This window comes from Lutzomyia longipalpis, chromosome 2, assembly GCF_024334085.1.
Source record: "Lutzomyia longipalpis isolate SR_M1_2022 chromosome 2, ASM2433408v1".
NCBI lineage: Eukaryota > Metazoa > Arthropoda > Insecta > Diptera > Psychodidae > Lutzomyia > Lutzomyia longipalpis.
The window spans coordinates 47,076-62,377 of NC_074708.1; the positions used below are offsets into that span (position 1 = coordinate 47,076).

Genomic DNA, 15,302 nt, shown 5'->3' on the forward strand with positions numbered 1-15,302 from the left:
AATCCTTTTTTATAGTTACAGCAGCTTCAAAATACAGTTAACAACATGAAATTGTCACTCTTGGAGTTTACATATCTATTTGCATTGCCCAAAATTTGCCAAAATATCCCTCATTCACGGAGAATTTGGACATGAGAGTGGTTCATACAGGAAGAGGAGGTTTCAACAGACTGATTTGTTATCATAAGCAGAAAATGTGGTGATGACATGAACACCATACATAGAGAAAGAGAGATAGGATCTCACTTGATGTCCCTTTCGTATTTCCAGTGTAAAAGCAGTGTTGGATGTTAACTAGTTTTTGCACATCCAACAGCTAAAATTCAACATATTTCAACATATGTATGTTACGTATTACATCAAGCTCGATTCATCTCTCATTTTCTCTCTGTTGCCGTGGTTGCTTGCAAAATGCTCATGATAAATAAATTTGCATACTACTCATGCTACATAACAGCGGTACATTTCGCCAAAACAAGTGCCAGATGGGAATTATAAATGTGTTTTGGCATATCAATTGCGGAGACACTTGAAAAGACAGAAAGATGAAGCTGCTATAGGGTGATATTTTGCCACAAGCATCTGTACCAAAAGCTCCTACTGTATGCGAGTAGTACCATGTAGGTAGTCGCTCATCTCTGTCTCCAAAAGAGCCCCTGAATATGCATTTTACCAGCCAGATTATACACACATATAGAATATTTTTCTCAGTTTTCCTCACCAAAGAGTCACCATGTCAAGTCATCTCAATTTTGTAGACATTTAACCCGCAACCCTCGCAACTATATTTGCAAGCTTTGAGGATTACATAACTCTACAACTAAAATATGATGAAGTTGGTTCTTGTTTTATTTAATTTTTTCATGAACATGAGAGAATGGATTTTAAGGGTTGTTATGCAAAGATTTTTAACCTCTAGGCCGCCAAGCGGGGTCGTTGAACGACCCCAGCCCTATATTTCGTGCTATAACTTAATAAATATAAAAGATACCATTCCCATCTTTTGGAAATAAGTTCTTTGGTTATCTGAGAAGGTTGTGTAAAAATTTCAGCTCAATCCGTCCACCACAAGAAAAGTTATTAAAGAAAATGTAGAAGAAGGGAATTCAAAAATTGGTGTAACGGCCATGCTGCGGAAAATTTCTCAGAATGAAGTTAGTCACATCATAAATCATATGGTTGAAGGGGGTTGAAGGGTTGTGTTTACTTTCTCACTTTACCATCTCAGTGTCAGAATTATCGCGAATAAGTAACATAAACAACATAAAACATAATTAGAAGCATATAAATGTGCAAAACAATAAAGAATATTCGAGAAATATTGCCATTTATCACGGTGCGGGAAGTGAGGGGAATGTGGGGAAGTAGTGAAAAAAAAATAGCAGTTGCGGTCAACTTCGTGGCAAATTTCTCACGAAGAAAGTGTGAAAAAGGAGTGAAAAATGTTTTTCCCTAATATCTTCTTCTGCGTGTTTCCGGGTGGCGAATTTGTGATGCAAGGGGCAAGAGGACTATATAAGGAGTCTAAAGGTAGTGACCCGACAGTTCCCGGTTTTATAGTTTATGAGAAAATCGACTTCCTTCTTGGGGTCGTTCAACGACCCCACCTTGGCGCTCTAAGGAAGCTCCAAGGTCTTGGCGGCCAGCAGGTTAAAATGGTCTGAAAAATGCATTTCCAACATATTCCATATTCAAAATCGAAAAAGGAATTTTACTATTTACAACAACAAAAAATTAGAAAACTCACGACGTATTTGGGTTAATTCTCTGTTCTCTGAGTACCCTACAAAAGCTCCGTGACAAAGTGTGATAGTACATACAAATAGGAACTTCTTCCATGAAATCATAAATAAATTCTTGTGACTATTTTCAAATCAAAGTCATGGAGCAACAAAGATAAACTACATAGGTATATATTTTATCAAAGGATAAATTGAGAACTATATGTGGGTTAAAATGACATAGTTCTTGCCTCAACATTTGAATTGCTAATTTATGTATAATCTCGCTTCGTTCTTATCTTTCTTATACATAAACCTTTTTGTTTAAACTTCTGTATAATATTGTGGTATTACTTGTACACATCAATCTCTATTTTATGTATTATATTTTCATGAGAAACATTTGAAATGTCATCCAAAGCTGTATAGGTATGTATGTACTGTACGTAATATATATACTGTAGGGCAATGGAGATTGAGAAACTGCAATAAGTAGAAATTGAACCAACATAGAAATCACACAGAGATGTTCTTAAAAGCAAAAATAAAAGAGAAGAGAAATGTTTGTATATAAGTACATACATAGTACATTACATATAAATAACAGATGGAATTGCATCCAAGTCTGTATTATTACTTTTGGAGCTTTTCGATTGACTTCACATCTTCCTCCAGCAATTTTATCTTCTTGTCATTGGTTTTGTAATTATATATTGAACTCCTTTTTTTTATAAATATTGATGAAAAAAAAAAGAAGAACACAAAATGGCGGATTTTTGTTTTACCAAAACAGTTTTTGGCATTTTTTGACCTCAAGGAATGGTTTTAGAGGTTTTTAATGTTCTAAAAAGTTGTAGAGTTTTGCAAAACCTTTAATTTGATACCAAATTGAGCAAGATCGGAGAGACCGTTCAAGAGATATGGCTCTTAGAACTTTTCAAATTCAAGAATTTTTCAAATGGTCATATCTTCTAAACGGCGACATAGATTTTCTTCATTTTCGGACTGATGAAAGATATTGAGTCAGGCTACAACATATCAAAATTTAAAAGATTTGCCTAATGGGGATTCGGAGATATTGCCCCTTAAAGTTAGGCAATTTTTGTTTTTGTTTTTAGCGCCTCTTGCGGATGTTTTTGAAACTTGAAATGTTCTAGACAGTTGTAGGGCTTCTCAATACCTTTCATTTGATACCAAGATGTTCAAAATCGGTCAAGCCGTTCTCGAGATATATCGAAAAAACACTTTTTGCTTTAGGCCGCCATATTTGCTAAACCGCCTGACCGATTTTCAAGTATAATTTGTTGATGAAAACGTCTCACTGAGCTCTACAACATACTAAAATTTCAGACCTCTAGCTATAAGAGAAGTGGTTGACAGTATTTCAAAATGGTAGACGGCGGCCATCTTGGATTTTGAAAATGCGAAAAAATGAAAATTTACACCCACATTTCTATAGAAAACTTCAAACCCGAAGTCTCTATCTGTTACTGTTCTCGAGTTATAAGGCAAAGTGTGGGCCAGAGGCCGGCCGGCCGGAACATTTTTTTTCCACCACCATTTTCGTAATGTGGGATGTCTAAAACGTGCTCATACCAAGTTTGAGCCCGATCTGAGGTGGTCGGTTTTTCCGACGATTACAATACTTGGTATGCCACGATTGTGGTATACCAACTAAATGAGAATCATAAATCACGTCGCTATTAAATGAAAAGAATGTGATATGCGTTCATTTTAATTAATAATTTACATAAAAGTAAGTTAAAAAATTTATTGTCGTTTTTAAATAAATTTTTAATACCTACATTGTATTTTTTAGTGTGAGTTCCTTTTATGTTTGCTAATAAATTCAAACGAGTGAATGTTTGATAAAAAGGAAATTCTAAAAACCGACAACTCCAGTAACTATTTAACATTTATTATGCCAGAGGCTGTAAATGCAATCCTTTTTTATAGTTACAGCAGCTTCAAAATACAGTTAACAACATGAAATTGTCACTCTTGGAGTTTACATATCTATTTGCATTGCCCAAAATTTGCCAAAATATCCCTCATTCACGGAGAATTTGGACATGAGAGTGGTTCATACAGGAAGAGGAGGTTTCAACAGACTGATTTGTTATCATAAGCAGAAAATGTGGTGATGACATGAACACCATACATAGAGAAAGAGAGATAGGATCTCACTTGATGTCCCTTTCGTATTTCCAGTGTAAAAGCAGTGTTGGATGTTAACTAGTTTTTGCACATCCAACAGCTAAAATTCAACATATTTCAACATATGTATGTTACGTATTACATCAAGCTCGATTCATCTCTCATTTTCTCTCTGTTGCCGTGGTTGCTTGCAAAATGCTCATGATAAATAAATTTGCATACTACTCATGCTACATAACAGCGGTACATTTCGCCAAAACAAGTGCCAGATGGGAATTATAAATGTGTTTTGGCATATCAATTGCGGAGACACTTGAAAAGACAGAAAGATGAAGCTGCTATAGGGTGATATTTTGCCACAAGCATCTGTACCAAAAGCTCCTACTGTATGCGAGTAGTACCATGTAGGTAGTCGCTCATCTCTGTCTCCAAAAGAGCCCCTGAATATGCATTTTACCAGCCAGATTATACACACATATAGAATATTTTTCTCAGTTTTCCTCACCAAAGAGTCACCATGTCAAGTCATCTCAATTTTGTAGACATTTAACCCGCAACCCTCGCAACTATATTTGCAAGCTTTGAGGATTACATAACTCTACAACTAAAATATGATGAAGTTGGTTCTTGTTTTATTTAATTTTTTCATGAACATGAGAGAATGGATTTTAAGGGTTGTTATGCAAAGATTTTTAACCTCTAGGCCGCCAAGCGGGGTCGTTGAACGACCCCAGCCCTATATTTCGTGCTATAACTTAATAAATATAAAAGATACCATTCCCATCTTTTGGAAATAAGTTCTTTGGTTATCTGAGAAGGTTGTGTAAAAATTTCAGCTCAATCCGTCCACCACAAGAAAAGTTATTAAAGAAAATGTAGAAGAAGGGAATTCAAAAATTGGTGTAACGGCCATGCTGCGGAAAATTTCTCAGAATGAAGTTAGTCACATCATAAATCATATGGTTGAAGGGGGTTGAAGGGTTGTGTTTACTTTCTCACTTTACCATCTCAGTGTCAGAATTATCGCGAATAAGTAACATAAACAACATAAAACATAATTAGAAGCATATAAATGTGCAAAACAATAAAGAATATTCGAGAAATATTGCCATTTATCACGGTGCGGGAAGTGAGGGGAATGTGGGGAAGTAGTGAAAAAAAAATAGCAGTTGCGGTCAACTTCGTGGCAAATTTCTCACGAAGAAAGTGTGAAAAAGGAGTGAAAAATGTTTTTCCCTAATATCTTCTTCTGCGTGTTTCCGGGTGGCGAATTTGTGATGCAAGGGGCAAGAGGACTATATAAGGAGTCTAAAGGTAGTGACCCGACAGTTCCCGGTTTTATAGTTTATGAGAAAATCGACTTCCTTCTTGGGGTCGTTCAACGACCCCACCTTGGCGCTCTAAGGAAGCTCCAAGGTCTTGGCGGCCAGCAGGTTAAAATGGTCTGAAAAATGCATTTCCAACATATTCCATATTCAAAATCGAAAAAGGAATTTTACTATTTACAACAACAAAAAATTAGAAAACTCACGACGTATTTGGGTTAATTCTCTGTTCTCTGAGTACCCTACAAAAGCTCCGTGACAAAGTGTGATAGTACATACAAATAGGAACTTCTTCCATGAAATCATAAATAAATTCTTGTGACTATTTTCAAATCAAAGTCATGGAGCAACAAAGATAAACTACATAGGTATATATTTTATCAAAGGATAAATTGAGAACTATATGTGGGTTAAAATGACATAGTTCTTGCCTCAACATTTGAATTGCTAATTTATGTATAATCTCGCTTCGTTCTTATCTTTCTTATACATAAACCTTTTTGTTTAAACTTCTGTATAATATTGTGGTATTACTTGTACACATCAATCTCTATTTTATGTATTATATTTTCATGAGAAACATTTGAAATGTCATCCAAAGCTGTATAGGTATGTATGTACTGTACGTAATATATATACTGTAGGGCAATGGAGATTGAGAAACTGCAATAAGTAGAAATTGAACCAACATAGAAATCACACAGAGATGTTCTTAAAAGCAAAAATAAAAGAGAAGAGAAATGTTTGTATATAAGTACATACATAGTACATTACATATAAATAACAGATGGAATTGCATCCAAGTCTGTATTATTACTTTTGGAGCTTTTCGATTGACTTCACATCTTCCTCCAGCAATTTTATCTTCTTGTCATTGGTTTTGTAATTATATATTGAACTCCTTTTTTTTATAAATATTGATGAAAAAAAAAAGATAAATTCCAAACTTATTGCATTTTTTATGAAAAGAAAATAATTTAAATTGTCTGCTCATAAATTTTGGTTCATCCAGCGTAAGAAATATCTCTTTCTTAGAAATCAGACATTTCTTTTTCAATGTAAAGAATGGGAATTAAAAAAAAACTCCAACAGTGTTTTTACTCTTTTACAGAGTATCAACAATTGTTGGAAAATATTCCATCCTTAAACCCTTTTCGCGTTACATCTAACCTTCTTTTTCTTCGTACGGATGGTCGTAAAAATCATACAAATTTTTCCCTTCAAAAAATTTATGTAAATTCATACATTAAATTGTAAATCTTCGCATGCATCGATGTGTCAGAGGAGAGCGATTACAGAGGGGGGAAGTAAGAGAGTTTCACACTGTGCTGTGTATATCACACAACTATCAAGCACTAAAAGCTCCAATAAAAATTCCTACATGGTATTCCTTTGCGTTCCGCCTTCTCAAGCATTTACAAATTGAGTGCTTGAAGGCAACGCCATGGAGAAGATTTATGTGAAAGCAAGAGGTCACACACAAAAGTCCTTTTTATACCCTTCTATTGGGTGTTTTCACACATTAGACGTCTATTAGGTGCTAATCCTGGGGGAGATACCTTCACATATGTACATATTATACAACATGTATAGTCTATGCCAGAGGATTCGTTAGTCATTACGAAAGGGATTTCTGACTTGAAGAACATTTAGGATTGATTCATTATAGTTTTATGTACCATACTGTTTTTCTATTTTGTAGGCAGTATTTAACCAGAGCTTCTCTACATTTTATGTTGTAATGATAGGGGAAACCAAAATGATTATACTGGATTTTATGGTAATAAAATTTAATATATAACTCACCATATGTATGTATTTAATACGCATCATCATCGTTGTACACCAATGCTTTGTGTTATGCTGCCTGTCAATTACATAAACCTGAAAAATATAATACAAATCGCATTTAGAATTAGTGAACAAATAGTGTGTAAATTGCATCATAATATATGTAGGGGAACGTGGCCCAATTCCGACCTCTTAAGGTCTTTTTCAATCCGCTATTACTTAAATCTGATAAAACTTTAAAAAATGTAGAAAGTTATGGTAGTTAAAAGGGCATTAAATGGACTTTAAAATGATACCAAATTAGTTGGTATACCACAATCGTGGCATACCAAGTATTGTAATCGTCGGAAAAACCGACCACCTCAGATCGGGCTCAAACTTGGTATGAGCACGTTTTAGACATCCCACATTACGAAAATGGTGGTGGAAAATTTTTGATCCGGCCGGCCTGCCGTCCTGCCGGCCTGCCGTCCTGCCGGCCTGCCGTCCGGGACTCTAAACTTTGCCTTATAGCTCGAGAACGGTAACAGATAGAGACTTCGGGTTTGAAGTTTTCTATAGAAATGTGGGTGTAAAATTTCATTTTTTCGCATTTTCAAAATCCAAGATGGCCGCCGTCCGCCATTTTGAACTACCGTCAACCACTTCCCTTACAGCTAGAGATCTGAAATTTTAGTATGTTGTAGTGCTCAGTGAGATGTTTTCATCAACAAATCATACTTGAAAATCGGTCAAGCGGTTTAGCAAATATGGCGGCCTAAAGCAAAAAGTGTTTTTTCGATATAACTCGAGAACGGCTTGTCCGATTTGGACCATCTTGGTATCAAATGAAAGGTATTGAGAAGCTCTACAACTGTTTAGAACATTTCAAGTTTCAAAAACATCCACAAGAGGCGCTAAAATCAAAAACAAAAATTGCCTAACTTTAAGGGGCTATATCTCCGAATATCTGTTATAGATTTCCTTTAAATTTTGATATGTTGTAGCCTGACTCAATATCTTTCACCAGTCCGAAAATGAAGAAAATCTATGTCGCCGTTTAGAAGATATGACCATTTGAAAAATTCTTGAATTTGAAAAGTTGTAAGAGCCATATCTCTTGAACTGCTTGTTCGATTTTGCTCAATTTGGTATCAAATTAAAGGTTTTGCAAAACTCTACAACTTTCTGGAACAGCATAAACCTCTAGAACCATTCCTTCAGGACGAAAAGTGCAAAAAACTGTTTTGGTAGAACAAAAATCCGCCATTTTGTGTTCTGGAGGTGACCTTGAAATGTATCGAAATGTATGTCAGATTATAGCTTAATTTAATACCTTTCCAGAACTAGTCAAGAAATTTCTGTAGGTCTAATATAACTTAAGATATAAGCATCTTAATGTGTCAAATTGCTAAATTTCACAAAAAATCAACTTTGCCTACTAATACAACTCACAAATTAAATTACAACGCATAGACTGACCCATCCGCGTTGTGGTATACCAACTCTAATAACTGGACGCGTTATGATTGACTTTAAGAGTATATTGCTCTTTATTTTATACCATTTTTTCTCATTATGCGCGGACCTGTGGAGGTCGGAATTGGTCCACGTTCCCCTATACTTTGCAGAATGTTAAAATGAAATAGTTTTGTTAAAATTTATTTCAAATGTTAATTAATCACATAAAAGAGTTTTGTAATCCAATTAATTTTATTTTTAGTTTAAATTTATAGTCATGATTTCACAACCCCTTTCCCATTTAACCCCTTCAAAAGAAAACAAAACTAATTGACACATTAAATAATGTCTGGGCCACATAGAATGCATTTGAACTATAGTTAAGTATTGCACTGGGCAATTCCAATGCATGATTCATTTTGCAAAACAGATATCCCGTGGAATTTTCACTGAAACCACAATCGTTGCCAAAATGTGGGTGCCATTCAAATACATACACCAAAAGCTGCACTAATTTTGTCGAATGGAGATTTTATAGTAAATCTATTACATAGACCATGGGTGAGTCTATAAAGTTTAGGGCTTATTTTAGCTAAATTTTATTTTGCTTTAGGAATAACTCACAGGCTGAGCTAAAAATTAACAGAGGTATAGGTTTAACTAAAGAAATTCTCTATAGCACAAAAAAAATTAAAATAAAGAAGCACAATAGAGCGAAAATACGAAAATTGAAACATAAAAGAGAGAAAATTATGAAATATCTGCAATATTTAGTAAACAACTCAAATATATACGGCTAGGTTGGATGCTGCCTGCTTCACAGGGTGTGTTGGTTTAAAGTTTTAGCATGGTGTGTGGGTGGGATGGTATAGTGTAAGGTTATGAGGCTAAAATACCACTCGACCTCCATTTCAGATTGTTAGCATTCATTTTGCGGGATGCTTTTGTAAGTGAGCCGGGTGAGGGTATAGATGCTGCTGAAATTATCAGTTAAATGTGTGATACGATGGAGTTTCCGGGTTGCAAAAGGAGCGATGGAGCGATTCAGTGGAAATTCTCCTCTCAATATACACATTGTTTGGATGCACTTGACCAAGTTAAACCCATTGAACTGTTGCCTGATAAATTTTCCATTATTATATTTGCCTTTTCTTTTTAATGTATTTGACATGCTGAATTCAGAACAGAGCATTCAGCCATTAAACTGAGTGTGGAGGGGAAGCGGTGAAAAATTAAATTAATTTTCATTGCATATACTCACATGAAAATCTCTCGTGTTAGAACACGTCTTGGATGATTTTTCCATCCCCCACCCATTGAATTACAATGTGGTGCAACTTTGTGTTCCACAATGTGCTCGTCGGTGTTACCCACCACCAAGTGTTGTAGGGGATTGTCTGGCAAAGTGCATGTTGAGAGGGAATATCCGTGTAAGTCACATGGATTTCCAAATGGGTGAGTTTGCGCCCCAAATATTTTCCCTCCGACTGTGACGAGAGAAGTAAATTCACCACACACCGGAGACGTGATGGACCACATCAGCATCTGTGCTCCAAGTGCGAACAGTTGCTCCTGGAAGCTCCTACCGTGTGGTCGTGCTCCTAAAAAAAACTATTAACAAAAGAATATTCCTCTCGAGCTTTCGTGGACTTTCAGTGGGAATCATTTCAATTTATCATCTTCTCTCGCTCCGTCCCGTATCATTCGATGTGATTTTCCAGCTAAAAAGACAATTCCGTGATTAATGATACCGTCGAGTGTGAAAATCGGAAAAATTACGTGAAATGTGATTGGCATATTTCAAATGTTTGTATTCTTTGGCGTCCGGTTCATCTCACATCAAACCAATTTATCAATTTACAAGTGAATTCCCCCCTTTAACCAACAAATCTTGAACGGAAGAGCCAAAAAAAAAGAAATAATATAAAAGGCTCTTAAGAGGATTGTGCGGTGATTTAAATTTGACTTGTGTTGGCCAAAAAAAGACGAAACCCCATCTTTCGGTCATTGAAGACTTTCATGGGGTAACAGGAAGCACGTTTTGTGATTTTTTTCTTGTGTATTTTCGTGTCCATAAAATTTCTTTGTCTTCTGGAAGTACTTTGGAGATGAAAGATATGAGAAATATGATTTCCCTAAAGTACGTAAATTTTATTACTTTAACCAAAAAAAAAATCAATTCAAAAGACATTTCATTAACTCACCTTTACGATTTGGCATTAAAGTGAAACTCTCTGTGTGTGGTCCGATCAAATTGAAATCCAAAGAAGTATGACACATGAATTTTCTCAAGGCCCTTTAGCATTTGTTACCGTTAAGAGAGCTACCAGATGCTGCGACAAGCCTTTTCTTATCTGTAATATGCAAATTTTTACAAGTTTTCCCTCCTCTGTACCTTCTGTTCAATGTAGTAATAGCAATATCTTTGTGTGTTTTATGAAAAGTGATCCATAGAATTTTTTTTCATACATTGAGAATTTATTGAGATTTTGCGAGAAAAATTTTAAGAGAATCTGAATGTAAATACAAAGTCCTAGTTGAACGCACACACTGTTAGAAATCTTTGTGAGCTTTAACATTTGTGGAGTAAATTGTTACATTAAAGAACAATTTGTCGGTCGATTGCCCATCAATCTTCTGGTCAATTTGTCCTCATGTGCATTTCTAAACAGGTCAATTTGCCACCAATGCTCTTTGACATGCTAAAGTGATTTTTGAGCGCGATGAGAGGAGGAGAGAAATTAGGTGAACTTCCTTTCTTTCATACTCCCTTTTTCCTAAAGCATTGATTTGTTACCAAACTTATTTTCATCTCACCTCATTAATCTTGAGAGATTGGCAAAAGTGAACATCTCGTGAGAACTTTTTCATTGAGTTGGGGGGGTCGGGGTTGTAATCAAATATTCTCGGCCCTATTTCCCCCCCATTCCTACAACTATTCGATGACAACTTTTTCATTAAATTAGCTATGAAACTCTATTAAAACATTATGTTCGAACGGGGAGATGGGAGATGAAAATTAATATCAATTAGGAGGTTGAGCTGAGATCGCTCTGAGAGATGATTGGGACGAAGAATGTGTCTCTTGGGGGGGATATTATCGTGGTGGCAGCAAGGGTGGGACTAAAAGTAGGAATATGTGATTTCAATGAAGGGAGCCAGCAACATGGCTCCAGTAAAACATAATAAAAGTGAAGTAGTAGAGACCTTGGCTTAATGTAACATGCTTTGATGATTGATCGATTATTTCAGTCGAAGGAATTGGATTGATTTTGATGGAGATGAAGTCGACGAGCTCCATGACAAATTGCCCCACAGTTGATTCAGTCACATCAAACATCCAGAAATTTACGTCAACCCCCTCCTCCGCCCCTGCATGAACTTCCACATTTCCCGCATTTCCCATTGAAATTTAATTTTCAGTTGAATTTCTTTAAAAAGATTTCCTAATCTTCAATAAAAGCGTCCACCACACAAAATGTCGTGAGGAAATTTCAAAAATTTCTGCTGAAAATTTTTCTCCATCATTTCTTATATTTGGTAATATTAATTTTCCCTTGTGTTTAATTAGATGTAAAAAAAACATTTTACATTGAATTAAAAAAAATCTTTCCTATTATTCTTTTGAACTTTTTTCATTGCATTTTCAAGAACTTTTTATTTTAGTTATTTTCAGATTTTTCTACAAATTAATCTGATTCTTTTAATTCAAGTCCATTACTTTAAACACCCACAATAAAGGAAGAAAAATCATGTTTCTAACCCTTTGAAATTCCGAGAAAAAAAAAGAGAAATAGAAGGAGTAACATGAAAAACCATCACGTTTTGTGGAATTATTTAAACACTAAAAATCCTGTGCTCTCCTTGGACTTCCACATCGTGGAAAACTTTTATTATTTTACCTTCTTTTTAGGTCCATTTAGATTTAATGACTCCTTGAGAGCAATTTCTATTTAAGCCATTAAAAATATACGAGGAATTGAATCCATGAGAGTTGAATGGAATTTAATTTAATTTATGTTGCATCAATTTTGTGTGAGTTTTTTTTTCTGCGTTACGTACATGTACGTACAAAAACTCAATGAGAAAAGTTTATTTTGAGGTGCTTTGCTGGCACGTTACAGGATTAACTCAAAAGTGAGAGGTATGAGTGTCCGAGAAAATTCCGTACGGCCATAGAAGCTATTAAAAATGCATAAATTAAAATTATGCTTCAGTATGAAAAAAAAGTGGGTATTAGAGGACTTTATAGGACTTGAATGGGGAAAATTTCAAGATTTTATATTCTATTTTGAAGAGATTAACCAAATTATGCATTTTATTACGCAATTTATGAAAACCTTTGTTTCTTGAGTTTATATATACAAATGTATATGTATTACATATAGGTATTTAATTAAATTTAAAAATCCCAATTCAGCATAATTTATTTTTGTGATGTGAAAATTGATCATAAGTCATTTTCTATTTTTATTTGAGAATATACGTTGTACAAAATGTCCACGCACTTTTAGAGAGAATTTTTAAAGGACTTACATCACTGTCGTGGGAGGACACGCCTGACGCTTTGGTGGCCTCACGTCCGAGGGTGCGCCCCTTGTGACGACGGTAGCTTGCTGAGGCCCCCATGCGTCTGGTCCTCCCGTTGAGACGCTGATGTTCTAAGATTTCTGAAAATAAAGAAAAAAATGAATAAAATTTATTATTTCAGTTCATGGTCATGGAAAATGAAATTTTATTACCTTCACGGTGAGGATATAGCATTTTAATATTGGGAGGAAGAGTAAAATACCTAAATTCACTTTTCACAATTTTCTTTACTTTCACTTGAATTTTCTCACCGCAAACTTTTTTCCTTGCCCTTTGCCAAGGAAAAAAAAGTCAAGAAATAATGAATTATTTTTACAAAATTGAAATTTATTAATGTTCAGGAATTCTTATTTTCTTCTCACAGTTTATAATATATCTTTTAGAATCTTCTGATCTGAAATATTTTACTGAATTTCCTTAAAAATCTTTCTTTAAACTTTCCCTTTGCCCATGCATTGGGAAAAAGTTTAATTATAGAGAAAAAAGAATAGAACGAGAGAGTTTTAGAAAAGAGAAATAATTTTTCACATCTGACCCATCACCTTACATTCCCCACTTTTTTTTTACATTGTAATTAATTTACTTCTTTAGCACTGGCCAAAGTTTTTTTTTAGATACATAGGTACGAATTTTGAGGTAAAAAAGAAAATTGTGTGAGAATGAGATATTCCTGAAAAAGACATTTCCATCTTTGAATCTCTGCAAATTGTTTGACTCTGCAATTTTCATCATGAAAAATTCATTGAGTTAGCAAAGTTTGGGGGCATGTAGCACTGAAGGAAATGAAGGAAAAATTGAAATTCTCTCAAGTTAAGAATTTTCACCTTTACAAAATTTTCTAATTAGCAAGATTCACAATTTGCAGTCATTCTTCGCTGGGGACGTCCCAAAGTTACCCTTAGGGGTATGTCATTAGACACATACCCCGCACAACTTGGTTGAAAAATTCAACCAACATAGCGAACCAGAAAATTCTGCTTCTTGCCGGGTTAATGATGGTGTAATGACAAAGCTACAAAACTCTTGACCTTTTCGAATGCCATCGACAGCAAAAATCACTACCATAATGTTTTCCCTATTCCTCCAACAAAATAGCAATTTTGCAACGTTTGCACGCTGCTTGCTTACAAAAGGACTCGAGGAGTTTACAAAACTACCAATTTTCTCGAAGGATGCGGACCATGTGGAAAAGAGGATATTGCAAAATGTTCTTTGCAAAATTAATTGAAATTTCAATTAATGTGTAAAACTTTTCTCCTTCTCCCTTATTCTTCAAAAAGATCAAGCAGCTTCCCCAATGAACGAGACAATTTCCTTAATGACGTAAATTTGTAAATTGCATGTCTCTCATGGTGCTTTTTCCATCGAATAACCAATTTAATTCCATATAATTGCTTGTCTCACAATTTTCAAGCTAATTATCAAATGCTGCAGCACGAACTCTTGGAATTTTCATTTAAATAAATAAGAAAATAAAGAATGCAAAATAAAAAAAAAATGAATTTCAATGTAAAGGAAGAAAGAAAAATATCAAAGAGCCAGAGAAATATTTCTTTAATTAAATGCAAATTTTCTCTAGCATGCAAAAATAAGTTGTACAAGATTCTTTTACAAAATCAATTCCATTTGGTTGGGGGAGAAATATAGGAAAGGTCAATTGATGAAATCATAATTTTGCTATTTGATAGAGAGGGAGAGAGAGAGTGAGAGAGAGAGAGAGAGAGAGGAAAATTGGCACGGATGGTGAAAAAAAGGTTATGCAAAGTTCATGAAAGTATATAATATAATGCTGTGATACATTTAAAATAGAGAAGCATGAAAAACATATGAAAAATTTATATATTATATTTCTTTCATTTAATCGACAAAATAAATTTGAGTTTTCACTTTCATTCGATAAACATAAAATTATGGGGAGATGTGGGAATTTCAGTGGAATTTGTGGGCTTTGATTTTCTTGACTTTGTGAGCCTCTCGAGAGCATGCTTCAAAGGTGAAAATTCACCAAGAATCTCATAGAGATTGAAATGAACGAGAGGTGTGTGAATGAAAATATTTTCCTTTGAAGGGATTTTCACAGCTTTCATTTCTATTTTGGGCATTCATGTAAAGCATTCAAATCAAGATGTATCCTACCCAAGACGAACAGTTGTATTTGAGATGTAGGGTGGGGGGGCTAAACCTCACCATTTGGTAGTCGTCTTTAAATCTATGTATGTACAGTACATGTATGATGTGGTAGAGTTGTATGGAAAGCATAGAAAGTCATTAATCCATT

General features: G+C 34.8%; 2 protein-coding genes across 3 annotated transcripts in view; both read left to right on the plus strand.

The window, feature by feature from the left end:
- The window catches only part of LOC129791160 (ethanolaminephosphotransferase 1), a 245,240-nt gene that overhangs the window by 15,386 nt on the left and 214,552 nt on the right, over positions 1-15,302 (plus strand). The window lies entirely within an intron of this gene.
- The window catches only part of LOC129791154 (gamma-aminobutyric acid type B receptor subunit 2), a 32,230-nt gene continuing 27,070 nt past the window's right edge, over positions 10,143-15,302 (plus strand). For both annotated transcript variants that reach the window (XM_055829159.1, XM_055829161.1), the window contains exon 1: positions 10,143-10,574. The gene's annotated coding sequence lies outside the window, so the exon portion shown is untranslated. The remainder of the gene's footprint in view (positions 10,575-15,302) is intronic.